Source organism: Halichoerus grypus, chromosome 6 (genome assembly GCF_964656455.1).
Source record: "Halichoerus grypus chromosome 6, mHalGry1.hap1.1, whole genome shotgun sequence".
Classification (NCBI taxonomy): Eukaryota; Metazoa; Chordata; class Mammalia; order Carnivora; family Phocidae; genus Halichoerus; species Halichoerus grypus.
The window spans coordinates 177,063,414-177,089,588 of NC_135717.1; the positions used below are offsets into that span (position 1 = coordinate 177,063,414).

Sequence of the window (26,175 nt, forward strand, 5' to 3'; positions counted from 1 at the left end):
ATTGAACACTACATCTGAAACTAATGATGTACTATAAGTTGGCTAATTGAATTTAAATTAAAAAAATAAAGCTGGAATAACTATATAATTTCAGATATAGGCAACTTCTGAACAAGGTAAAGGGGTCAATTCTCCACAAATACATAATAATCCTAAACATGTATGCACCTACCAACAGAACATCAAAATACACAAGGTAAAATCTGATAGAACCACAAGGAGAAATAGACAAATCCACTATGATAGTTGGAGACTCCAACACTCTTCTGCTAGTAATAGATAGACCCAGTGTATTGGTAAGGACATAGTTGAACTGAGCAGCACCACTGATCAACTTTATTTAATTGACATTTATAGAATATTTAATTCAACAATAGCTCAAAACACATTCTTCTCGAGTTTTTATGAGACATTCACCAAGACAGACCACATTTTGGATCATAAAACACACCTTAACAAATTTTTAAAAACAGAAATCAGGCAGAGTATGTTCCCAGACCACAATAAAATTAAAACTAAAATGCAAAAAAAGTAGCTGGAAAATCCCAAATTACTCTCAGATGAAATAACACACTTCTAAATAACACATGGGTTAAAGAAAAAGACTCGAGAAAAGTTCAAGCAAACTAAATGAAAATGAAAATACAACAAATTAAAGGACATCCTGTAAAAGACATGATCAGTAGTCTCCAAAACTGCCAAGGTCATCGAAAACAAGGAATGTCTGGGGCACCTGGGTGACTCACTGGGTTAAGCGTCTGCCTTCGGCTCAGGTCATGATCCCGGGGTCCTGGGATCAAGCCCCACATTGGGTTCCCTGCTCAGCGGGGTGTCTGCTTCTCCCTCTCCCTCTGACCCTCCCCGCTCTGCCCTTCACCCTGCTCGTGCTCGCTCTCTCTCACAAATAAATAAATAAAATATTTTTTAAAAATTTTTTAAAAATTAAAAAAAAAAAGAAAACAAAGAATGTCTGAAAAACCACCACAACCAAGAAAAGCATAAGGGGACATGATGACTAAATGTAATGTGGGATCATAGAACAGAAAAAGGACATTGGTTAAAAAATGAGAAAATCTGAATAAAGTATGGATTTTAGGAAAAATACTGTATCAACATGGGTTCGTTAATGGTAATAAATGGACCACATTAATGTATAATGTTAAAAAAAAAGGAAATTGGATGTGGGATACATGGGAACTCTTTGTATCTTTGTGATTTTCCTGTAAACCTAAAACTTCTCTAAGATTTTTTATTTTAATAAAAATATAACATCAGAATTTGTGGGATGCAGCAAATGCAATGCTTTGAGGAAAATTTATAGCATTTAGTGTATGAAATAGAAAAGAAGAAAAATCTAAAGTCAATAATCTACTTTCAAACTTAGAAAACTAAGAAGAGTAATTAAAACTTAAACAGGAAAAAATAATAAAAATTAGAGCAGATCAGTTAAGTTGAAGAGTAGAAACCAACAGAGAAAACCAATGAAACCAAAAACAGGTTCTTCAAAAAAATCAATAAAATTGAAAACCCCTAGCTAGTCTAAGCAAGAAAATAAAGGAGAAGACATAAATTATTAATATCAGAAATGAAAGACAGTCCATCATACCTGATCTCATAGACATTAAAAGGAAAATAAAGGAATCCTATGAACAACATTATGCCCACAAATTTGGTAACTTAAATTCAATGGACCAATTCCTCAAAAGACACAAGCTACCAAAACATCCATAAGGAGAAATAGATCATCTGAATGGCTTATATCTATCAAGAAAATTGAATTGATAGTTAATTTATGTTACAAAAAAAAAAAAAAAAAAAGTACCAGGTCCAGATGTTTCACTGGTTTGTTTCACTGCTACATGCTGCAAATCCAAAACTGAGTAAGGACAGGACAAGGGACTCCTCTTCTGGTTATGGTGGGCTGAGAAATTTGGTGCAACAAGCCCCTGAAGACAACAAAACAGCTATATAAAGTAGGAGCCATAACTCATCAAGAGGTCTGAAAGGTCCACAAGCTAATGAGGAGTTTCTAAAAAGGAATAGAGATCGTTCCTGAATTAAGTCCCACTTCTCATGGTGTATCATTCTTCTGCGTTGCTGGATTCAGTCTGCGAGCATTTGGCTGAGGAATTTTGCATCTGTGCCCATGAGAGACACTAGTCTATACTTCCCTTTCTTACGATGTCTTTGGCTGGTTTTGATATCAAGGTCATGCTGACCTCATGCAATGGGTTAGGAGGTATTTCCTCTGCTTCTAGTTCCTGGCAGTGATGTGAAGAGTTGGTATAATTTCTTTCTTAAATGTTTGACAGAATTTTCCAGTGAAACATCTGGACCTGGTACCTCACGCCCCAGGCTGGCCCCTCGCCACTCTGGGCATGCCCTGCTGCGAGCTGAGCACCCCCCCTCAGGGACCCTCCACCACCGAGGCCAGCTCAGTGTCCTGGAGGCTCACCCTGACTCAGATAGGAACCTGCAGGCCCCAGGTCATGCCCCGAGGTGGACTCTCCCTGCCTCCCCTCCCCTCCCGGGACAAGGACCCAACACGGCCAACCCCCAGCCTGGACCCCTCAGTGCAGCAACACAACCCAATCCAACCTGTCAGCCTTCATTGGCGCCCGGCTGACGGAGCAGCGGACAGCCCGCCCTGCCTGGGCTCACTGCCATCCAGCAGACCGCCCGGGGCCCTCATCGCAGCACCAGCCTGGGAGACGGGGAGGCAGCTCTGCCCTCAAACAGCGGTCTCTGTCCCTCCTGTGGCTGAGGGTGGGCCTGGCTCTGGCGGTCACCTCAGCTGTTGCCTGGGGCTTCTGAACCCCTGCCTGGATGGGCTCCCCCAGAAATGCCCAGGGCCCCAGCAGGACGTACACGGGGCCTTCTGTGATCTGTTCTGCTCAGGCCAGAGTCAGCGGAGCCCTCCATGTCTTGTCCCAATCGTCTCTGAGCACCTGCTGGTACCTGTCCCTCGTCCCCATTCCTGGGATGTGCAGTCAGAAGCCTTAAAAGCATCTACGTCATTTGCATGTTCCCTAGAACAAAGGGTCTGCAGCTTAAATGACACCTACTGGGAGGGGTAGCCCCCCACGTTCCCCTCCAGGTGCCGCCCACCACAGGGTCCTGCTGCGGTGCTCCCTCGGCAGACGCCACACTGGGGGCTGATCGTGTTTCTACACTGGTTTACTGGCTCGTTGTCTGTGGTTAGACGCCCACACACATCACACCACGTAGGGTACACACGCAGCCCGTACCGCACACACCACACGCGTGAACGCAAGCCCCTACGCGCAGGGAGCTTTGCTCATCTTGCACGCTGATGTTTACTCCGTGCCGAGCTCAGCGTAGACAAAGGAGGTGCTGAGCAGACACTGCTGAATGAATGAATGCCTGAATGAATGAGGTGCACCCCTGTCTGGTGGAAGGGGTGTGGGGTTTGCAGCCAGCAGGATCTGGGTCCGAATCCTGGCTCCATAACTTAGCAGCTGCAGTGACAGGGATGATGCCACCATCTGCGATTTGTGTGCGGAGCCGGGAGAAAGACGCCTGCCCATCCCACGGCCCGCGGACGCGGATGTGGATGCCGCCACGGCGAAGCGGCCACTCAGTCCGACCGATAGGCACACCTTCATCACCTGACCCAGGAATTCCTTTGGTATGGAACCTGAAATGCCATGAAGAAGTAAGCCCTGCATCCTCACGACGGACTCTCGGATCACCGTGAGCATTTGGAAAGACCCAGAATACCTGGCCACGGAAGGACGGTTAGCCAGGTGGTGGTGCAACCACATCATAAACACGGTCATGGAGGAAAGCCCATGCCTCATAAGGGACAAAGACACACTTTATGCACTTCAAGCTGCAGGTGCTTGTGTTGTGGGAAAGTGCGGGGCCAGCCCGCCCCCCACGCCTCCGCTCACGGTGAGTAAGATACCGCGTTGGCTGGTGGGAGCAGGGGACACAGGGTCTGTGGGGCGCTCGGAATAACACCGGGCCCACGGCCCCATCAGCTCTTCCCGTTTACTGTTTGGGTACGAAGGAAATGCCTAGAAGGAAATACACAGGAAAAATATATACAAAAAAAAAGAAGAAGAAGAAAAAGGAAGTAATAGCTTTAGCTTGAGTGACTGGATTAAGATTATTTTCTTTTAACTTTTCTGTTTCCTACAGTGTGTGTGTAATACTTTTGGATGGACAAAAACCTCTTAAAATGGGAGTGAAGTGCCCCCGAGCTGGAGGCCGGGCGTGGAGAGTGCGGGCGGGCTGGCTGGGGGCTGCCAAGCATCCCTCCTCTTCAGATAAATCCACTTGGAGCCACTTCATCCCTCTCTAGAGCGGACTGTGGCTGAGACCAGCCTGAGGACTCGCCAGATCCTCCAACACCTTTCTGGAACACCCCGCCCGCTCCGCGCCGTGCGGCAGCCTGAGGATAACAGGCTCGCTGGCTCGCACGCTCTGAATTTCTTTGTTAGTTTGAGCCAGAAAACATTGCCTTCCCCAGACATTGTTCTAATCGGGCTCCTTGAGATTAGCGTGGCTCTCCAGGTGTGGAGCCTGGGACCCCCTCATCGGGGTCACCGTTGTCCGCCCGGCATGTCCCTCCCACGGCCGGCGGCCTTGCAGACACACTGAGGGGACCCTGACAGCCGCTCTGGTTGGAGGGCGAGGGACGCCGGGAGGGCAGAGGCTTCCTCCGGCCCAGGCGCTGCGGCACGCACGGACCTGAAGCTGCTGGTGGGCTCGGGGCGTCCTGGGCCCAAGTGGCCCACTGGGCAAATGTTCTCAGTGCCTTGTGCCTTCGGATGCAATTTCTGACACTGAGTCACAAAAGATTCAGTGCCCCTCTTATGTGCCAGCCTCGGAGAAAGACACCCTGGGCTATTTTTAAATGTGCAAGACAGGGCCCTTCCTTTGAGGAGCTGATGGTGGTCATCCATGGAGAGCGTGCATGAAGCAAGGCGCCGACCAGTGCAATGAAGCCCCCCCCCGGGCCGGCCGGAGCTTCCTCCGCCCTGAGGTCTGGGGGACCTGGGGCCAGACCCCTCCACTCAGCCCGGGAGCACTTGCTGAGTGCTTTTCGGCACCAACACCCAAACATAGGAGGCCACAAGTGTCTCCACCCCTGCTGGCTGAGCATCTGGCCCCAGCACCCGTGCAAGGCCACAGAGCTAGTGAGTGGGGAGACCGGAGCGGGACCCCTCTCTGTCCACCGCAGAGAGGAGGGGAGGGCGGCCAGCCAGCAAGGAAGGGGTCCGAGCAGAGGTGGGACTTAGCTGGGACGTCGGAGAGGGGGCAGGTTGTAGTGGGTTGGAGGAGGGAGAGCAGTCCCGGGAGGTGAGTGGGCGCAGACCAGCCAGGCTCACCTCCTCCACGCCTTGCCCTTTGGGCCCCAGCCTGCCTCCCCCGTCAGGACAGGCCTGGCAGCCAGAGCCCGTGTGAACCCACAGGCCATCCGCTTGTCCCCCCTGAATCCTGGAAGGGGCTTCTGGAGGCTAACGTCCCTGAAGTTTCGGGGCAGACTCAGCCAGGGCGCCGACGAGGCCTCCAGCCGTCACCCGCACCACAGCCGACTTCCGCGGACCCACAGCCGAGCGCGTGCACCCCAGGACCTTGGGGGCTCAGGAGAACAGGTCGGCAGAGAGGAAGGAGGGCCGTCGGAGGCTCACACACCAAGTGTGGTGTTAAGTCATAGTCAGAGACACACGTGATGCTAACAGACGAGACCTGGAAGGCGGCGGGGGCCAGTGGGCTACGTGAGTGCCCAAGACCACCCCCCACTCAGGCTGCCGGGCGGGGCGGGGGGAGGCAGTGGAGGGCACAGGCCAGATTCCCTGATTCTAACTATTCCTTTGTATCTTTACAAACAATGATCCGAAGCAGGAATAACCAGAGGTGTAGCCATGTTAAACCCACAAAGTGATGCCCAGCAGCTTATTGATCATCTTCCTTGAAGACAAGGAAGCTCCTGAAAGCTGTTTCTTGGGGCTCCCGGGAAGCCAAGGCAGGGCACAGGTGCTGGGCACGGACCAGGTGTGCTCTGCGCCGAGAGCAGGCGAGTCTCAAGTCTGTGACACGGGGGCTGGACGGTGAGGACGGTGGCCTCACACGGCAGACAGGGATGCGTCGGGGACCGCGGGTCCTTCTCACAAAGCACAGTTCCTCGGGGACAGGTGCCCGGGAGCCAGAGGGGAGAGAGATGAAGCCATCCTGGACCCAGAGGGGAGACAGCGGCTCTCTGTCCCTGTGCCCACACGCCAGTCAGGCAGGCTTTGCAGCGGCTCACACCCCACGCTCACTGCCGCCTGGGGTCTGCCACCTTCCCCACACCTGAGGGACCAGAGGAGGTCCTGGGCACACGCTGGCCCTGACGGGCCTCGTTGAGGAGGCCGTGCACCTCGCGGGGAAGAGCAGGAACGAGGAGCTGGCTGCAGGCCGCGGAAGGAGACAGATGTCTGAGTCCAGAAAGCACTTGGGGGCGGGGTTTCGGGTGGGCAGAACTGCCCTGGGGGCTTCTGAGTTCCTCTGCCCCCCTGAGTGCTCTGTCCCGGATGCTCTGCTGTGGTCAGCGCAGGGGTGCAGTGTTGGTGGGGCAAAGGGCAAGTGGACAGGGGCTGAGCCCCTCGGAGGAGGTCCTTCCACAGCAACCTGCCAACTGGTCACCGCCCACCTCGGGCCACCACGGCGGGCGGGGGGGGGGGGGGGTGCTGGCGTCCCTCAGCTGCTACTCGGAGCCCAGAGTGAGGCACGTGCCTGGGACTCGTCTTCCCAGCAGCCCTGGGAGGGAGGCTCTCTGTCTCCACTCCCCAGGTGGGGAAACGGAGGCCCGGTGAGATCGACTGGCCCCGGCTCACTCTCCCTGTGCACAGACAGCTCAGCCAGCTCGACTCAGGAAGAAGGGCCCACAGGGGACACAAGAGGGGCCTCAAGGTGGCCCCCTGCCCTGCCTCCACCAGCCCCTTGGCCACGCTGAGCTCTGGGCACTGCTCTGTAAGATGAGGCAATCAGCTGGCACATCTCACAGGCTTCTGTTCCAGGAAAACACATCAAGGGCCAGGACACAGTGAGCGCACTCTGATCTTGCAGCTCCTTGAGGATTCCAGGAGACCCGATGCCCGAACTCTCACCCAGCCAGCCCGTCCCCTTGGCAAGGAGCCGGGCCAGTCCCTTTAGCCACCGGTCCCATAGAGACGCTGAACAGAGCTGCGTGGAACGCAGAGGCTGAGGCCAGCTCCCTCCCTGAGCCCCTCACTCTGCGTCCTCCACGAGCATCGGCCAGGGCATGGGGAGCCGGCAGCAGCCTCCGTGTTCTCCCCGTGTCTCCCGTGCCCACAGGGGCCACCTGATGGAGGCGAGTGGGGACAGGTTACAGACAGAGATGGACCGCAGTCGGGCCCCCTAGCCCAGTGCACCGCACGGTCCCTGCCCCCTGCTCCCCGCCAGCACTGATAAAGAGGGGGACGCCCAGACGCATTCTCATAGAGAACAACCCTCTTCCCGGGGTGTCTGCATTACGTGGACAGTCACTTACCGAGAAACTGAGAGACGGTCCTGCCAGTGGATCTTTCCAGCATGGCTCAGGCAGCCCTTTTGTGGATAAATGGTTAAGAGCTATTTTTCCATAAATTAGCACAAGATAAAAACCCATAAAATTTGTCAGTAGGCTTCAGAATTGTGCTATTTTCATAGAGTACACACTGGGGCGTGCTTGGAGCCATATGGTGTCTCCAGGCCAGAAGGCGGGCAGCCCACAGACCTCTCCCTGGGCCATGGGGGCGCTGCCCGCGGAGGGACTGATGGTCGGTTGTTGACTGTCAGGTCCGGTGTCCCTGGGGTTCCCCCTGCTCCTCACAGCAATAGGAAAAATTAAATAATACAACAGATACCCCGCTGCGAGTGTTAACGATGTGCCAGGCGCTGGGCGAAGGTCACCGCACCGTCTCCCCGGTATGGGCAGCAGGCGCATCATGACCTCTCTGCCTGGACAAGCCCGGTGAGGGCAGCAGCTGGGAGTGTCCCTGACAGTCAGGGGACAGACAGACGGGATCACTGCCAGAGGTCACCTGAGCACCTCGACAGCTTCCCTCTGCAGCCACAAAGGGTAAGCAAGCGCATGCCTATCTCAAGATGGGAGAGCAAAGCACAGAGGGGTGGGGACTGGTGCTCACTGGGGACCTGCCCCGTCCCAGACAATCAGCTGGACTCCCACAGCAAACCTCTGAGGTTGGCAATAACATTCCCGTGTTGCATGCAATTGAGGAGCATTAAAGCTCAGAGAGGTTAGGACACCTGCCCAGGGTCACACAGCACACAGGTGGTGGCAGGGTGGTTCCGATTCTGGAGCAAGATGGCGGAGGAGTAGGAGACCTGCATTTCCTCTGGTGGCAGGGTGGTTCCAAAGCCACTGCTTTCCAGCAGGCCAGCCGGGTTGCACAGTCCACTCGATTCACTCCTAAGAGGGCAGGCTTGCATTTCATAGACAAGCTTAGGCTTCTACAGAGCACCTGGCTCATGAACACAGACTTCCAGCAGAAGAAGGCAGGACCACAGAAGGAAGGTCACTCAGTAACTGTGCTGGGTTCCCAAGGACTGTGACCAGACAACAGGGCCTCCTGTGTCCCCACCTCCAGTCCAGGAAGAGAGCTAGAGTGGAGGGGAGGAGGGGAAAGGGGGGAGGAGGAGGGAGGAGAGGGGAGGGAGAGGAGGAATGGAGGGAGGAGGAAGAAGGTGGGGGGAGGAGCATGGAAAGAGGAAGGGGAAGAAGGTGTGAGAAGGGAGGGGAGGGAAGAGTAGGGGGAGGGGGAGGAGGAGGGAGGGGTGAGGAAGGGGAGGAGAGGAAAGGAGTGGGGGAGGAGGGAAGGAAGAGGAGGGGGAGGAGGGTGCAAGGAGGGAGGGCAGATGGAGCAGGAGGGGGGAGGAGAGAGGGGAAGGGGAGGAGGGAGGGCAGATGGAGCAGGAGGGGGGAGGAGAGGGGGAAGGGGAGGAGGGAGGGCAGATGGAGCAGGAGGGCAGAGGAGAGAGGGAAGGGGAGGAGAGAGGGCAGATGGAGCAGGAGGGGGGAGGAGAGAGGGGGAGGGAAGGAGGGAGAGAGAAGGGAGGGAGGAGGGAGGGGAGAAGGGAGGTCCAGGAGGGAGGGGAGATGAGGGGAGGAGGGTGGAAAGAGGAAGGAGAGGAGGGAGGAGGGAGGGGAGGGGAGGTGCTTCCAGAGGAAGAATTCCTGCAGACCTAGCTCCCCCATGCCCCTTCTGGAACCCTGGTCTCCAGCCCCTGCAGCTCCCAGCAAGCCCGGGACTCCCTGGGCCCCCAGCAGAAAGGTGTGGGCACCCCCAGCCCACTGCTGCCTCCTTCCTCACCTGTGCACTTTCGGGGGCTTTCGGGCATCACGCCTCACCCTTGTCAGGACGCTGCACGGCCACCCCTTCATCCGACCACGGAAGGGAGCGAGCCCGCGGGCGAGCAGAGGCGGGTGACGGGGTGTCAGAAGCCCCGGTGCCGGGCATCTGCCCGCCCCTGGATGTCTGCTGAAGGAATGAGCAATCCCGGATGAGAACTTGACAGTGGAATTTGAAATGATGTTTCCTCACAAATGAATTCTAAAATAAACACTGGAGCCGCGTACATTTCCTGCGCCCTGCTTCTCCGTGCAGCCCAGATTCACTGACGATCTTGTTGGTTATAAATTGCAGCCCGCATTCCTCATATCAAAATGCACAGCTAGTGATATTTAACTCTAAAGAAATATATCCTCCGGCAATGAATACAGTCAGAAATTACTCACTGAATTTAACCAAGGAGAGAACGATGCCGTATAGATGTACTGCATAAATTCAGAAATGTGGGACAATGGCCGTCATTTATTAACATTTTATCTCCTCCTGGGAATGTTTGACCTTGCTTCAGCAGTTTTATTGGGAGCAAAAGCTCTGGAAGCTCCCATTTCCCTTTCCAAAAGCAACCTGCCCTGTTCAAAGTAGTAAATACCACTCAAGTTGTCATTTTCCTGATGTTTTCTTTAACCTGGAAGAAGGAAAAAATGTGGGAGAAAAGCCCCTCCCCCCCAAAAAAAAGCTGCCTTTGGATGGAACACATGGAAATTCATGTCATTTAAACATGCTTCAGTTCATGAAGGGAAATGAAAGCAATTCCCTTGTGAGGGGCGAGGTTTCCGGCAAGAGCCCGGGACTCTGGAGGATTGCATATGGAGAGGGGAGCAGGGGGCTTTGCACCTGGCAGGAGCAGCCAAAGTAAACCCAGCGCCGCACAGGGATCACTCGAGGCTGCCAGACACATGGAGGGACAGAGGTGGCTCCTGGCTTCAGGGCGCCAGCCGTCTAGGGCAGAGGTGGTGGCCGGGAGGTAAACGCCACATTTAAGGGGTTTGCAAGGTGCCAGGGTGGGGACAGAGGTGCCCCTGGTGCTCTATCCTTCCCTCGCCCACCCCCTGCCTCCCTCACACCCACCTGGAGGTCCTCTCAGCCCACCTCCCCCCAGGTGTGTGCAAGCACGTGGGGCATGGGGGGCAGCCTGAGGGGACAGAGGACCTGGTGGGACCACAGGCCCCCTCACGTGGCCGCTGTGGTCTTTAACCCCATGTCCCAACATCCTGAACACGGTGGACAACAGCTTATCGGGCAGGTGCCATGTGCCCAGCAGGCCCCGCGATGGCTAGAGGTGCCGCACCCACCACCCCAGCCCCCTGCCCCAGACACACTGCGGGGAGGGGCGAGTCCAGCTCCTCTGTTTCTATTTAGAGGGACGACACGGGTCTCGCTAATGTAATGTTCGTTTATCATAAAGAACTAGAGCAACTCCAAGGTACAATCAAGAAAGCAAGCAATCACCCCAAACCCTATCACCCAGAAACAACATCACAATGGGAAAAAGACTCCAGATCACTCTTGATAGAGAGGCAGAGAGATGCAGAGACGCACAGAGATGAGTAGACAGGCAGATATGCGATAGGAATAACCGTACCAAGCAAGACGAGGGTACTGAGGGCATTTGCAGCTAGATCTTGATTTAATTTTACTCCCATTAAAAGGATAAAAAGGGAGAGAAGAGAGATTGCAGGAATTTCTGTTCTTATTATTCTACATTACCTCCAAGAAGAAGGAAAATAAATACATTGAAACCTTAGGTTGACATTGTTGCTTTTCCCTCAGCATGCTTTCATTTTAGTTCTACCCAAGGCCCCTCACAGGGGAAGGGGACACCATTCTCCCCACCTTGTCCTCCTCGCCTCCAGCTCCCCTGATGTTTTTTCAATTGTCTTTCATTCTTGCAGAGGTCAATGTTGTTCCAAGACAATTGTTCACACAGGATTTTTCATTCCGTCCTAATTTTTAAAGGGCTCCGTGTTCACTGCTTGTGCCTGGACGCCCCCCCCACCACCACCCCCGCAACCCCTGTCTCCACAACCAAGTTATTCATCTGGGCTCTCTAACAGGTGTTTTTCAGGGCTGTGTCTTCCAGGGAAGGTCTGGGGGGCGATTGGACACTGAGAGGCAATTTAGCTGGATATAAAATTTCTGTTTGATGCATCTTTCCCTGAGTATAACTGATAAAGGAAATTTTCAACTTTTAATATTTGTGGGCCCTGCTCCTGGGCTCTCAGGGAAGCTATCCTTTAACTTTTACCAAGGGTCAAAATGAGTCCGCAAAACCTCAAAGCATGGGCTCCATTTCTGCCCTGAACACACATTGCACATCTGCTTCATTAAACAAAATAACCAAAAAGGAGCCTTCTGAACACAAGAGAAGAAGAAGGGACCAACTTCCCTGGTTCCCATAAGATTAAAGTCATACAGCCCTGCAGATCCCAGCAACTTAAAATAAGGTCTGCAACCTTCTCATAATCTGTAACTTTTTATGTAAAAACTGTGTATAACGTACACCAAATGTTCGCTTCCCCGAGCACAGCCTTCCTCGTGAAGATTGTGTATCCAGGCAACTGTCCTAACCTGGACTGGAGTAAAACTCTCCTTTTTTAGGAACTCTGAAAGGTTTGTTCATTTTGCGTCAACATACCCCATATCCATTCTTCTGAACCGATACTGTGTTGAATTGGGTGTCTTCATTTTTCATCTTTTAATTTGCCCAGATTATGTATTTTTTTTTCAGATTATGTATTGTTTTCAAGAAGCTGTCCTTGGTAACCTGCTCCCTAAGCTCTTTCATGCTTGAGAATGGCTGATTCTCACATTTCAATGAAAAACTTTAAATAGAAAATGCTATATTTAAATGACAGAACGCTTAGGTCACAGGACTCCCCTGAAAATACCACAAACACGGTTCTCCTGCTTGACCCCAGGCGGCACACAGATCCCGACATCTGCCTCCGTGAACGCAGGTGCCTGAGTTCTGCGCTTCACCCACCGCTCCAGAGCCTGGGACCACAAGGAAGCCTGGTGGCCTGATCCTTGCATCTCGTGGGTGACCACGGTTTTCTGTTCCTGTGTGCACGTCCATAGAATTATTTTGTTGTTATCTCTACAGTCCAATAACCTAATCAAGATTCATCTCGAGCTATCTCTGTATTGGATTTTGGGATAACGTTGCCAGCTCACTCACCCCTGGGAGGTTTCTTCTCCCTGACGTTCGCCTCAAATGCCCCGCCTGCTCGCCTCAGCCTCAGTTACTCGGGCAGCAGTTCATCGCTTGCCCTCCGTGGGTATCACCACCTGGCTTATTATCCTGTCTGTATTTTCCCTGTGTGTTGCTGTGATGATCTCGAGTTCTTCCTTATGCTGGTGATTCCAGAGGAGAAGACTTGCCCGTCCTTGTCACTTCCAATTTATCTGCCAGGTCTCTGTGCATGTTGTTTTTCTTGCGATGCCCTCGGTCTTTCCTCCCGGATGTTGCTTCACTGTTTGCTCTTTTTGTTCTCAGGCATGTTTTCCTGAATCACCATTAAATACGCCCCTTCCTAAGGTCCTCTGTGGAGCAGAGCTGAAGGACTGTCCTTGGCTGGGCTGCAGATCCGGCTCTCTGCAGGGTCTGCAGGTGCTCCTCCACCCTCTCCCTCTTCTCTCGCAGGTGGGGAGGGACGCCTCTCTACCCCCCTTCCCACCGTAAGAGTAACTGTCCTCCCTGGATCTCCATCTGTGACCTGTGGCTGCCAGGCCAGCTCCGCCAAAGCCCCGCTGTGTTTTTGGAAGAACTTGTGGTCCTCTGGGCTGGTCTGTGTTCTTAATGTCACTGTCACACGGGGCACAATGTCCCATCCAGGCCTGGGGATGTCCTCAGGCTAAGTCACTCTCTCCATCCAGTCAAGGTCCTGACGTGCCCTTCCCACGGACAGCTTATGAACAAAACATTAAGATAAAAATAGCCACTCCAAAGATCCACCAGAGAGCCCCTCCCCACCACCGTCACAACGTGAGGACTCCTTCCAGCCTCCTTTTCCTGGGCCTCCTCACCACGTGGGCTTTTCTCCATAGATCTTCACACCACCTGACTCCCTACCTTTGGATTTGGTCGGGTACGGTCTCCCCGATCCAGGCTGCAACCCTGAGGCTTTTGTCTCTGTTAGCTGCTCTGTGCCCACCCTGGAGGGCAGCCATCCGAGCCACAGATGGGATCTCTCAGCTGGGGTCTCCTCTCAAGCACTTCTGGTGCAGGTGAGGTGGGGACCCGGGATGCTGCGCGAGGCTGCCATGCCTGGCGGGGACCCGACGGGGTGCTGGGGGCAAAGAAGGCTGCCCTCGGGGGTCAGCATGAGCGGAAGGCCAGGCTCTGGCCCCCGGGCTGGGCCCTGGCTGACCGCAGCCCTGCTCCAGACTGAGGTGGATCCTGACGATGCTGCAGCAGGTGGCAACCTCACTCCCTGAGGACGTGTAGAAAGCCGTTCCAGACGGGGTTCCGAGGGGTGCTGCCCCCCTGCTGAGAACACGGTCAGGTGTCTTCCGCATCCTAGGCTGCAGATGGAACCACTTCCAGAAGGCAGGCGCCGTGGCCCCCCGGGCCAGCTCAGGAGCCCTGGCCCCAGGCTGCAAGCTGGTCCGGGTGTGTTTCAGCTGACCCACAAACTGTTGCTTGAAACCAGCGGGCACCGAGACAGCACTCGAGTGCCTGCAGACCCAGCGTCTGGCCCTGGTGCTCCCGGGGTCTGATACAGCCCCTGGCACACTGCCTGGTAGGTTTGGGGCCCCTGTCCTCCAAGATTCCCCCGGGCCCCTTTACTAAGGGATCTGGAAGCGTTGCCGTCAGCACCCCGGGTCGCTCATCCTAACCAGCCCCGCAGAGCCTGGGCCTGCCCTTCTGACCGGTGGGAGGAACTCTCCAGCAGGGCTCCAGTCTGGAGCAGGGCTGCAGTGAAGCGATAATCTCACAGGCTCGGGGTCTTGTGGTGGCCCGGCCCTGTCACCCGGGGAGGGAACAGGTGCCCCAAATAACCAGGCCCCCTTTCCCTGGGGGAGGGGGCCCAGCAGCTGCTAGGAGACGGTGACTGACCCCCTCTCCTTGCCCCACACCGTGCCGAGGTCAGGTTTGCCTTAGGTAAGACGGTGTAATAAACTGATTTCTCCATCATCCCTGAGGCCGAAGGGGCAACCCCCCTGAAACTGGAGAGGAGCAGACGGGAAGGGAGGGGACGGAAGGTACAGAGATGGCCGCGGAGTGTGGAAACGCTGCGGATGCAAATCAGTACCTCCTGATTTAAATACAACAGGAACATATTGTGCCAAGATACCCGAACTCCCAGGTCGGAAGGAGCCACGCGGGGCAGCATGTGGTGAGCTTTCCCCTGGGTCAGGGTGGGCAGAGGAGCAGCAGGGCCTCAGTGTACCCTGCCCCTGCCCCCACCAGTCCTCACCAGCCCGTTCCTCCCCGAACCCCCAGAGGACGCTGGCACACTGGCTGTGCAACTGGGTGCTGTTTCTGGGCAGGGAAACCAGATCTTTCCCTCCGGGGGCGGCTCCGGAGACACAGGAGCTGGATGTACGGACAGGCTGGGGGTGGGGGCGGGCCGTCCAGCCACCCTGTGACGCCCCCCGGCCCCGGGCCTCTACCTGGAGCCTGTGCTGAGTCGTTTGATGCCCTATTTCCCTCCCGGGTGCCTGCAGATGTCCAGGTAGAACGCACGCGTCCAGTGGGGGTGCCCTTGGGGCAGAGGGAGGAGCACCCAGCTCCGGGTGCCGGTCGTGGGCGGGGGTCCTCTCAGGGGGTGGCAGGGAGGGGCCTGGGCTCGTCAGTCACGTCTTCTTTGTGAAACGGGATCAGGATGGGATGTCATAGGGTGATATTAGAGCATGCCTGCCCCCGTCCCCACAGCGTCCTGCAGACCCCAACAATTCTCCTGAAAATAAAAACACAATGAAAGTGTGCACAGCAGACGGGCCGGCACTCATGCAGTGAGCAGCTGAATGCTCAGCCCTGCAAGCCCTGCCCCCGCTCTCTGCCCCGGGGCCCAGGGCTCCTGCAGGTGAGTGCGCGTGGTGGGGGGTGTGGTTAGAGCAGACAAGGACGGAGGGCAAACGGCCCCCTGCTCTTGCCCAGGGCTCCCGCCAGCGGCCTGCCCTCCCACCCAGCACCCCCGCCAGGCCCCCTAACTCTGGGCCCGTCCTCCACCTGGATTGTGGGCATGCGGTTCCAGCTGGGACACCTCTCTCTCAACCTCTGCAGCCCTTATACTGCCCCTGTTAGAGGGAAGGAGCCCTCCAAGTGCTGGGCCTGAGCCCCGGGCCCACTGCTCATTACCCACAATCTCGGGCAGGACACTGGCCTTCCCTGGGACTCGGGGCCCTGGTCTCTGAGACTCAGAGGGAATCCCTGAGGTCCTTCCCTGCTTCGTGGAACGTGGTCCGCGTCCTCTGTGAGCTCCTCCCAGGTCATTCTGTGTGTATCTGCCTCGCCTGGCCCCTCCACATGCCCACAGTCCCTGACACCCGATCGTGCACGCAGCAGGAACTGGATGTTTTAATGAGATTATTAAACAAACATGACATGGCAATTTGTATGCAGTTGTGAGTAGGGGCCCTACAAAGTTCTCTGCTTATCAACAGTTTGTGGTTTATGGGGTCTGTGGCCATGGGTGGCCTCCATGACTTGACAGATGGATGAATGAACTGCTGAGCAGATGAGAAGGAAGGAAGGAAAGAAGGGAGGGAGGGAGGGAGGAAGGAAGGAAGGAAGGAAAGAAGGAAGGAAGGAAGGAGGGAGGGAGGGAGGGAGGGAGGGAAGAGAGGGAGGGAGGGAGGGAGGGAAGGAAGGGAGGGAGGGAGGGAGGGAAGGAAGGGAGGGAGGGAGGGAGGGAAGGAAGGAAGGAAAGAAAGAGGGAAAGAAAGAAGGAAAGAGGGAAGGAAAGAAGTAAAGAGGGAAGGAAGGAAGGAAGGAGGGGAGGGTGAAGATGCTCTCTCTGACTCCAGACAAGGGTGGTCGGTCCTGGGGAGAGGAGAACAAGCAGCACAAGGCAGACAAGCCTCTCCAAGCAGGTGCACAGTGACGGGGCATCCCAGGGGTCCGGGCCCGTGGGGCACGGAGAAGAGGCAGCTGGGCCCGAGGAGCTGCCCGGGTGTCCTTGCCCTGCGCCCCTCCGCCGTGCCCCGCCCCAGAGCCACAGCCTGGTGCCTGGTAATGGCCCATGAAGCCAACTAAACAACTCGATGTGAAGCTAATGACAAAATCTGGAGGAAAACCCACCTCCCGGCCTCGCTCAGAGCGGGTGCTGTACGTGGGAGCAGATGGAAGAATGAAGTGTGTGTGGATTCCAGCCGCCATCTGGCCACCCCCGATGGCCCATCTGACAGCACGTTAGCATTGTTTTCCGGCATCATTAAAGGCGGGTTATTTATGTCCATGTGCCAGGGCCAGGCCTGACATGGGGACCTTCAGAGGGCCCAGTGCGCTCTCTCCAGGGACCGATAGTTCACCGCGTCCTCTGGTCTTCCCAGCTTTGTCGTGAGGTCTCTCTGGTCGCCCTCGCTCTCTGTAGGTGACGGATGAATGACGCGCTCCCGTCCTCTTCAGAACCCGGCTCTGCTGAGTCAAGTGGCCGGAGGAAGTAGCCACGTCCATCTCGGCTGAACGTGGGGCTGGCGTCCCGGGTGCATTTTGTCGGTATCATTGCTTTTGTTTTTATTGTGGTAAAATATAAAAACTTACATTTTGACCTTTTTACACGTGCCGTTCTGGGGTACTAAGAACCCTCAGCCTGCTGTGGGACCAGCACCGCGATCTGAGTCCACCACCTGTTCATCTTCCCGCGCTGAGACCCTGTCCCCGTTAGACGCTCGCCCCACCCCCAGCCTGGTGACACGATCCACGCTCGGTCTCCACGGATCTGATGGCTCAGCCTGCTTCCTGTCAATGGACTCGCCCGGTATTTGTCCCTCTGTACCTGGCTTATTTCACTTGGCACGTGCCCTCGAGGTCCCTCCCTGGTGTAGCCGTGTCAGAATCCCCTCCTCTCTAAGGCTTGTCTGGATGGACCTCGTTTTGTTTATCCTATCATCTGTGGGGGGGGACGCACGGGCTGCTTCTACCTCTCGGCTGTTGTGACTCCGTTGAGCAAAATGCAGGAGACGAGCGGGAACCCAGGAGAGCCCCAACTCGGGGTGCGATGCCACCGAGCACCACGTGATGGGGTCGGTGGGAAGAGAGCGGCGAGGGGCTTCCAGCTCAGACGGGGTGCTGCCAGCTGGGGACACAGCACTGGGCGTCGGCAGGAGCCCTGCACTTTCTGCGATCCACACCCTGCGGTGCTGCTCTGAGCCCCTGGCCTGCCCTGTTCACCGCTCGCTCCACACACCTCCGGGGCTCGCTCTCTCCCATCTCCATCCTGCTCCTCGCAGAGCCCAGGCCCGTCCTAACTGCAGAACTTGCTCCCCTCTGCTGGGCCCACACCACTGCCCTGGAGCCTGGCCGGAGAAAGCGAGCTTCCCCAGGTCACCCCAACTCGGCAGCAGAGGTCCACACCTCACCCCCGGGACTGCTAACGCGAGGCTTGGCGTGGGAATCACATGCGTGTGTCTCCAAATGGTCTGCTCACTTGGAGCAGATGTGATGCCCGCCAGGCTGACTGGGATCTGTCCTCTCTTCAGGTACGTCCGCCCCCGGGGCCCACAGCCCGCGGCATCCAGCATTCCACGGGTTGTAGTTCATTGACTAATCGGCAGGAGCAGATGGGGCCAGAGAACGGGACTGCCGGAAGCCAGAGTCTGATCTGGCCTCCATTAGCACCACCTTCTACTCCCTTCGCCAAGGCCTGTGGAGCCCGTATTCTGGCAGATTCCATATTGCGGGTGCTCCTGGTCTACACAGCTGAGCAGCCAGCTTGCCCTGAAGCACGTGCTGGGGCGCACAGTAGGCATGCTGCCCTTGGAAGGGGAGCAGAGCAGGTGGCCCGGGCAGCGGGGGGCAGGCCGCTGGTGGACCGGGGAGGTGGTCGTGGGAGGGCCTGGCCAGGCCCGTGCCCCTCCTGCCTCGTGAGCACCAGGGGAGGCCAGTGTTGAGCCAGTCCGTGAGCAACCTGGACAGGCCTCGTCCTGCCCAACCGGGCACAGGCAAGGGAAAGGGTCCAGGGCCGGAGGCTGGCCCACTCTGCCAGGAGTCTGGATCCAGCCCTAATCAGAGATTATTGATGATCCAAGTGGGTTTCCACCACCAATTAGGCAGGACAAAGAGGATTCATGCCCAGCCTGTGGCAGCGAGACAAAATGAGACTGGGCATCTGCCACCTGCAGCCACTCACCTGAGAGCTGACCCGGAAGGCGGGGCTGCCAGCTCCTCGCCGGCAGCCTTGCAGGGCTGAAGTGGGGCAAGGCCGAGCAGAGGGGCTCCTTGAGGGCCAGCGAGGGGTGTGTTGAAGAGGAGAGCGGGAATGGAGGGCCGTGGTCTGGGGAGGAGTTGCTGGAGGGGTGCAGGCAGCTCAGTGGGGAGCAGGGGCTCGAAACTATGCACGGCCCGTGTGCCCGGGGGCCCCCAGCTCCCAGTCCACGGATGGCGAGCGGCGGGCACACAAGCCTCCACCCTGCCCCGCCCACCAGGGCGTGGGGGTTCCTGGCACACAGGCAGGCACCCCATAGGCCCACAGGAGTTGACCCCAGGGGACGCCACCTTGCTGCCCTGACATCGTTCCAGGGCATATCAGGGGATCAAAGTGCCAACAGCCTGGACCTCGGGGCAGAAAGCCAGGAGCGGGGCAGGGAGACAGTAGCCCGAGCCAGGTGAGGGTGTTACGGTTAATTTTATGTGTCAGCCTGGCTGGGCCATGGTGCCCAGATGTTTGGTCAAATCTTATTTTGGATGTTTCTATGACGTGGTTTTTTTTGGATGGAATTAACATTGAAATCAGTGGATTTCCACACAGCAAACTGGCCTTCCTAAGGTGGGTGGGCTCCATCTCATCAGGTGAAGACAGAAGAGAAAGAAACTGGTCTTCCCAAGAAAGGGGGAACTCTGCCAACAGACGGCCTTCAGACCAGACTGCAACCTCGGCTCTTCCCCGGGTCCCCCTCAACCTGCCACTCCTGCCCCAACCTGTCCCCCTGCAGACTCCAGAATCTCACAAGCCGATTCCTTCAAATAAATATTTTTCAGTGCGTGTGCGTGCATGTGTGTGTAGTACTGTGAGTGTGTATGCGTGAGATTGTGTGTGCATGCACGAGTGTGTGCATGGTGTGGTGTGCGTGAGTGTGAGGCAGTCCTGTTTCGCTGGAGAACCCTAACCACGGCACGGCTACGTGATCCCCCCAGTCAGCTGGGCTTCATTCGGGGTCCCACACAGGAGGGACCCAGGGGACAGGCAGAGGCTGTGGCTGCCGGTGCAGGACCCCTGGGCCCGTCTGTCCCCAGCACCAGGGACGAGGGCGGGTGGCCAGAGGCTGGCCTGGCGCTGGGGGCGGGGGCAGGCCACGCGGGCGGGAGCGGGGACACGCGCACTCCCTGGCGGGTGCTCTGCTCCTCTCAAGTCCTGCCAGACGCTCTGCGGCCTGATGAGCTCCTTAACCTCTCCCCGCTCCTGTTTCTCCCTCTGCCGAGTAAGGCTACTTCCCCGCAAGATTGTCCTGAGGCCCGAAAGCGATAACGTAGCCGCGCTTAGGAAATTGCGAGTTGCCCCCTCTGAGTGTCAGACATTATTATTTTTGAATCAGCTTCAAGAGATCACTTCAAGAGGGAGCATTGGAAAATTGATTTTTTCTGCCTTTGGTTTCACCGGACGCCGTCCTGCCGTGATCTTGCCTCTGGCACTTGCTGGCAGGCCTGCTGCCCCGTCGGACGGCGCCCGCGTCCCGGCAGAGGGACTTGGTGGAGGACGAATGGATGCCCGAGGGCGGAAGGCGGAGGCACGCAGAAGATGCTGGAAGCCTTGGCCCCTCCGTGTCCCTCCCCTCCAGGCTGCACCGGGGCCCGGCGCTTAGCGGGCTGACCCCCAGGCTCCTGGACCCGGCCGTCTGTCCGCAGCCTCTCTAGTTTCTCCAACAGATGAGGGAGCTCTGTGGCATCGCGGAACGTGCCAGAGCCGAAAGGGGTCCCAAGGGGACCTGAGCCAAGCCCCTGGCCCAGGCGGGCATCCCTGCGTGGAACATCCTGGCTTCTGGGGGCAACTTGGCGGTGCAGATGCTCAGGAGCCCCTCCGGCCCGGCCCGCAGATGGAGAGCTCCGGGGTCTAGAAGCGCCACAGGCTGGCCCTGGTCTGGATCCCGCCTCTCATGGGACTCGTATGTACTCGGGAGTGTGAGGCCAGTTCTCAGGACCCCTAAAAGTCTACTGTGCTTGCTTTCCATTCATTCATTCATCCTTCATTCATTCATTTCACCCTCAACAGTCCCAGGATGAGTGTGGGTCACTTGGGTCTTCTTCTGATAAAATAACACATAACATAACATTTCCCACCTTAACGGTTTTTGGGTGTCCAGCTCAGTGACATTAAGCACGGTCACTCCACTGTGCACCGTCGCCCCCATCCGTCTCTGGACTTTTTCATGTCCTCACACTGAACTCTGTCCCCATGAAGCACCCACTCCCCACCCCGCCGCCGCCCCGGGCGCCCCCGTCCACTCTCTGTGTCCGTGAATCTGGCTCCTCTGAGACCCCATAGACATGGAGTCATACAGTCCTTGTCCCTTTGCAGCTGGCTTGTCTCCCTGAGCACAGTGTCCTCAAGGCCCATGGTGCTGGACGGGGTCAGAGGCCCCTCTCTTGTTAAGGCTGCACCATATCCCCTTGTGTGAATGGCCCACATGCTGCTTATCCCCCCACATCGATGGACACTTGGGTTGTTTCTACGTTTGGCTCTTGTGAATCATGCTGCGATGAATGTGGGCGCAGGAATATCTCATGAGTGCTTGCTTTCAGTTCATTTAGGAATTCACCCAGGAGTGAGGGAGCTGCCTCATCTGGGTGGCTTGGCTCCTTCTTTTGGCCCAGACTCCATGCCTGCCCCGAACTCCAGCCCCAGGGAGGCTTCTGCAGCCCCCAGGTCAGCATGGACGCCTCACCGGGAGCCCAGACACAGCACTCCGAGTTTCTCTCACCTCACTGGGCTGTGAGCACCCACTGCTCTGCTTGAGCCTCAGGGGCAGGCCTGCAGGTCCTCTGGGTCCTCAGATCCCAGGGCCCAAGGCCCAGAGCCAAGCAGGAGCCCGTCAGTGTCTGCCGAGCTGAGCCCAGGTGAGCTGCCCATTGCGTCCTCCTCTGCTCCCCTGCACAAGCCCCGCACGTGCAGCAGAGCACAGCGAGGACAGTGTCCCTCCACGGACCCCACCCGCCCTCGGCATCTCCAGCCGCCACCTCCCCGGCCCTCCTTCAGCTGGCCATTCGGTGTTTGGCGGCCAAGGGTTCTTAGGTCAGGGGTGCAAGCCGTGTCCTCCAGGCCAACATCAGGCTCTGAGTCAAACGGGCCTGGATTCAAAGCTGCCCCCTCCACACACGTGGCCTTTGAGGGGCTCTTGAGCTTGGCCTTTTTATCTATAAAACAGGGGTCAATAGTAGGCACCTTGCAGGGTTATTCCGAGGCCACTGCCAGTCACACAGCGAATGCCCCATCAACTGTCACCTGCTGATCATAGCAGGGGTGACAAGCTCGGCGTGCAGAGGGGAGGGCCTGAGGTGAAGTTGTGGGTCGTCATTCCTGAGGCTGGAAGGAGCACCTGTGGGCGAGTCTGCTCCGGGGAAGCGTGCCATGGCCGCACGCACAGAGGCCGGCGTGCACACGCGCATGCACGCCCACCCCTCACCCTGAGCCACCTGGGTGAGCTCAGCCTCAATCACTGGCTCCGGCCGGGTGCTGGGTAGCCGGCCTCCGGCCCCTTGCCCCGGCCCTCCCTGGACTGCAGCCTCCCACCTGCACGAGAGCTCCTCCTCCTCTCCCTGGGGCCCGTCTGACATTCTGGCTGCTCCCAGGCCCGTCTGCCTGGACTGTGGCTTCCCAGCCCCAACCTCCAGCCACAGACTCCGGCCGGGTCCGAGCTCCTGACTGCGGCCCCTTTCTCACTGGAGGCCCGCGTCGGCTGCTGACCCTTCCCTAGGACTCTGGCCCAAGGTTAGATGGGGACACGGAGGTGGAGGTTAGGGTGTGTCCTTCAAAGGACTCACAGACCCCCAGCAGGCACCCTAAGCACTTGGGCCAGGCCAGCTTACCCCAGCCCCTGTCTTGCTGGGGGCAGTCTGACCTGCAGGATGCCCCAGCTCTCTCTGTAGCCCCCCAATCCGCCCAGAGAGAGGAGTGCTGGGGGGAGAGCGGGCAGGGCCGTTAGCTGCAGGTGCACGATGTGTGTGCTCTTCTGCCCATGGAAGGTCTTGGGGACCCCCCTTCCCGCCTGGCATCCCAGTGGATTTCATTTTGGGAAGAGCTCTGAGGTTGCATGCTGGGATGTCCCCCACTTAGCAGCTGTTGCCCCAAGTCAGCTAAGATCTTGCCCCAGACCTTGGGAGATGGTCCCTCCCCTATGGCCGCCCCCCACCTCGCCCCCAGGACCCTCTCTGGAGCCCGGAAAGCTGTGGGGAGCTGGTGGGGTCATGGGAGGTAGGCCCCCTTTGCTGGAGGGTCTGAGTGGACTTCGCCTGGGGGCCGGGGCTTCCTGACCCTGCAGGGCCGCCCCTGCTGCCCCCGGCCCCCTGTTTCCAGCCAGCGCCCCTCCCTCGGGGCCTCCCTGGCTGTGCCTACGGCCCAGCGTGTGGGGAGGGGGCGCTGGGAGCGATCGGGAGGTGGAACTGGCATGGGTGCTGGGTGCGGGTGTGGAAGGCGGAGGGTGAGCCATGGCCTCGGGCCGTGATGTCACTGTGTTTACCGAACACTGGAAGCGCCGAGATGAGCCTGACTCCTGGGCCCAGCTCGTGCCTCTCCAAGGGACAAGGCCACTATGGATTCATTTTTAATGTGCTTGTAATGGAGCTTGAAATGAACACAGGCTTGTTATTTATTTTCCTTTTTGGTTTCCAGGCGCCATCCGTAGTACTGGCCATCCGGGGACCGGGGGCAGGGGAGCAGAGAGCAGTGGGCTCAGCCACCACCAAGATCACAGGTGCCCGCCTCAACCCGCCCTTGGCAGCGGAGGGCCAGACCCCAGACCCCAGCCCCGGCCGGGCGGCTCAGGCCCCTCCGCACCGCTGCTGGGAGACAGATGGGCAGTTAGCGTTTCCATCAACAAAGATGAGAGTCCTAGGGACAGACAGTGTGAATGTGCTCATCCACTTGAAAATGGTTCAAATGAAACATTCTATGTTATGTATATTTTACCATAATTTTAAAAAAATGTTTAAAAAGAGAAACCCGTTGAGCTCCTGATGCCCTGGCCGCCCCTGCCCAAGGGTGAGTCCAAGACTCAGCACTGGCCAGGTCTGGGGGAATGCCCACCCCCTCATCATCAGGGGAGCCTCAACAGTCCTTCTAAGGCCGGTCGTCATGTCATCTCCCCCAGGCAGCCCTCCTCGACTCCCAGCCAGACTGGGAGACCACCCAGACCAGGAATGACCACAGGGGCTGGAGGGGCCGGCTCAGAGTCGGATCCACCTGCACTGGTACCTGGGTCCCACCTGGATGGAGCAGAAAGGGGGGACAGTTTAAGAGTCCCTGGGACCATCCCTGCCCCCCAGAACATGGAGCTCCTGCTTCCCAAACCCAGAGGCCAGGCAGGTCTGAGAGGCTGAACGGAGGCGGCGGTCCCCATTGACAAGGCTGCGGGCCGGTCGGGGGGTGCGGGGACCCCAGAGAATGAATGGGGCCACAGGGGAATTGCAAAGCTCTGAGCAGGCTTCCTCGGCTCCTACACGTCCAGGGCCCCGCGTCCAGCTCTGCGGATGTGCTGTCACCCAGAACAAGTTTTAAAGACCCGATCTGAAGACATCGTGCATCCTTTCCTCCCCCTGGGGGCTCAGCCTGGAGACAATTTCATGCCAGCACACTCGGTATTAAACAGACATTATTCCCCACAACGCCTCACGCAGCTGGGCCACTTCGGGCCACGCAGGGGATGAAACACAGACTCCGAGTCCTGGAAAGACTGTAAAGACATGATTTGTTCTTTTTCTGGACCCCACACAGCAAGCTATACATAAATGCAGAAAGCAATGTTCATAAATTCTTTATGCTATTTACTTAGAGCCTGTGTTTATTAAACTGGTTGGCTTCCAAAATCTCCTTGTAGATTTCTTTCTCAAAAAAGTAAGTTTTATTTCTCCAGCCCACCATGAATTAAAAATGGGTCTTTGATATACTCAGCAGATTCTGCCCCATCCGTTAGACTTACATAAGGGGTAGAAATAGACAATATTCATCAGCAGTTCAAACACACACGCACACACAGATTTTTTTGCAGTCCTGTGAGCTGAGCAAATTCTTAGATGGGCCTTCTCCGTGTTCTGCTTTTTCTTTCTTTGCTAAGATATTTTGGAGTCTCTTCGGGATCCCAGCTGACTGGAGTAAGGCTTTGAGAGAATCCCTCCTATATGAAAACGGCCTTCATGTTCCCCAAGCGCATTTATATCTCAGTGCACATTGGGTCTCAACACACCTCTCAAGACCAGCAGAGTGTGGATGAAAATGTCCTCTTTCCTGGATGGGAAACTGAGGCCCAGGGAGGGCCGTGGCTTGCTCAGGCCACAGAGCCGGAGGGCCGCCGAGATAGCTCAGAGCCGGGTCCCCTGAGCTGGATGTCTGCACCCCCGTCAGTCTCATTGGCTCGGCAGGTACACGGGGACCACACCCCTCCGTGCGCTGGCAGGTGGGATCCGCAGGGATGAGGCCCCTCTCTGGGGCTGGAAGTGCAGACCCAAACCAAACCACGCAGAGGCCCTGGGCATGTCGTCGAGCCCCTCTGAAGCCTTAGTGTCCTTCCCCACAGAACGGGGAAAAGACACCTCAGCCCCCGCCCCCAGGAGTGCCTGGTGGGTCTGAGGAGACCAGGGGGCTGCACGAGCTCTCTGAGCGGAGCCAGTGAGGTGACGCCCCGGGGCCGCCCTCCTCCCCTGCAGGGGACAGGGTGGGAGCTGCGTGCAGAGCAATAACGGGGGCAGAAGTGGGGGTGCACTTCACTGCACCCCCATCACACAGGGTGATTCAAGATGGAGCCAGGACCACAGAACCCCAGGGCACCCCCACCAGGACTGCCGCCCTGTCCAGCACACCTGTGCTCACTCCCTGGATCCAGGCCCCAAACAAGGAAGCATCCTGGAGCAGGGACAATGGACACTCAGACTGGGTGAGTCCCGGGGCCTGGGCCCCAGGGTGCCCGCGCTCACGAGCCGAGTGCCTGGAGCGTGGGGCAGGCTGCTACTATATTGCCCTCGGCCTTTTTTTTTTTTTTTTTCATTTGTCTGTTTTTATTCGGAGCTTCTAGGACTCTTATCTCTAGGATGATCTTCTGATCAAGGCCAGCTACATAATCTTCCAGGCCAGTGAAAAAACGCACAATTTGGTGTCTCTTGCTCACAAAGCAGGTGCAGATAATGATTCTAAAATATAAAGCTTTTTCCTTTGAAATGTTTTATTACCCCGAAGCCATCACGGGGAATGAGGGACACAGAAGTAACAGCAGAAATTTACAAATTGCAAAGGAATAATATTTTCAGAGTCACCATTTCATGGAAGATGATAAATAATAATATTTTGTTAATACGCTGTCTTGATCGGTCTTAAAATAATGTTTCTGACTACAACTGTATTTATTAGGTCATCAAAATCTATACTTCTGGCCACTTCGTTTTTCCCCAATGTAATTGAAGTTGATGGCAGATACAAGACTACAA

General features: G+C 56.6%; 2 long non-coding RNA genes across 16 annotated transcripts in view; one reads left to right on the plus strand and one right to left on the minus strand.

Moving 5' to 3' along the window:
* Positions 1 to 9,658, minus strand: part of LOC144382427 (uncharacterized) — a 31,972-nt gene extending 22,314 nt beyond the window's left edge. For 2 of the 7 annotated variants that reach the window (XR_013449382.1, XR_013449386.1), the window contains exon 1: positions 9,345 to 9,658. This is a non-coding gene — a long non-coding RNA (uncharacterized LOC144382427). Of the gene's footprint in view, positions 1 to 5,806; positions 7,334 to 7,522; positions 7,833 to 8,280; positions 8,457 to 9,344 lie in introns of those variants that run through there. The other 5 variants (XR_013449387.1, XR_013449383.1, XR_013449385.1 and 2 more) reach the window with 5 other exon arrangements.
* A 4,997-nt stretch (positions 9,659 to 14,655) lies between these two features.
* Positions 14,656 to 24,552, plus strand: LOC118550576 (uncharacterized). Of its 9 annotated transcripts, none has more exons than XR_013449390.1 (6): positions 14,656 to 14,722; positions 14,877 to 15,061; positions 16,356 to 20,648; positions 21,286 to 21,600; positions 23,372 to 23,453; positions 23,850 to 24,552. It is a non-coding gene; the product is annotated as an uncharacterized LOC118550576 (long non-coding RNA). The 9 variants fall into 9 exon arrangements; XR_013449391.1 differs by lacking the exon at positions 14,656 to 14,722 and adding an exon at positions 15,262 to 15,412 and having other exon boundaries at positions 14,841 to 15,061; XR_013449394.1 differs by lacking the exon at positions 14,656 to 14,722 and having other exon boundaries at positions 14,841 to 15,061; positions 16,356 to 18,029; positions 20,082 to 20,648.
* Positions 24,553 to 26,175: the final 1,623 nt, after the last annotated feature.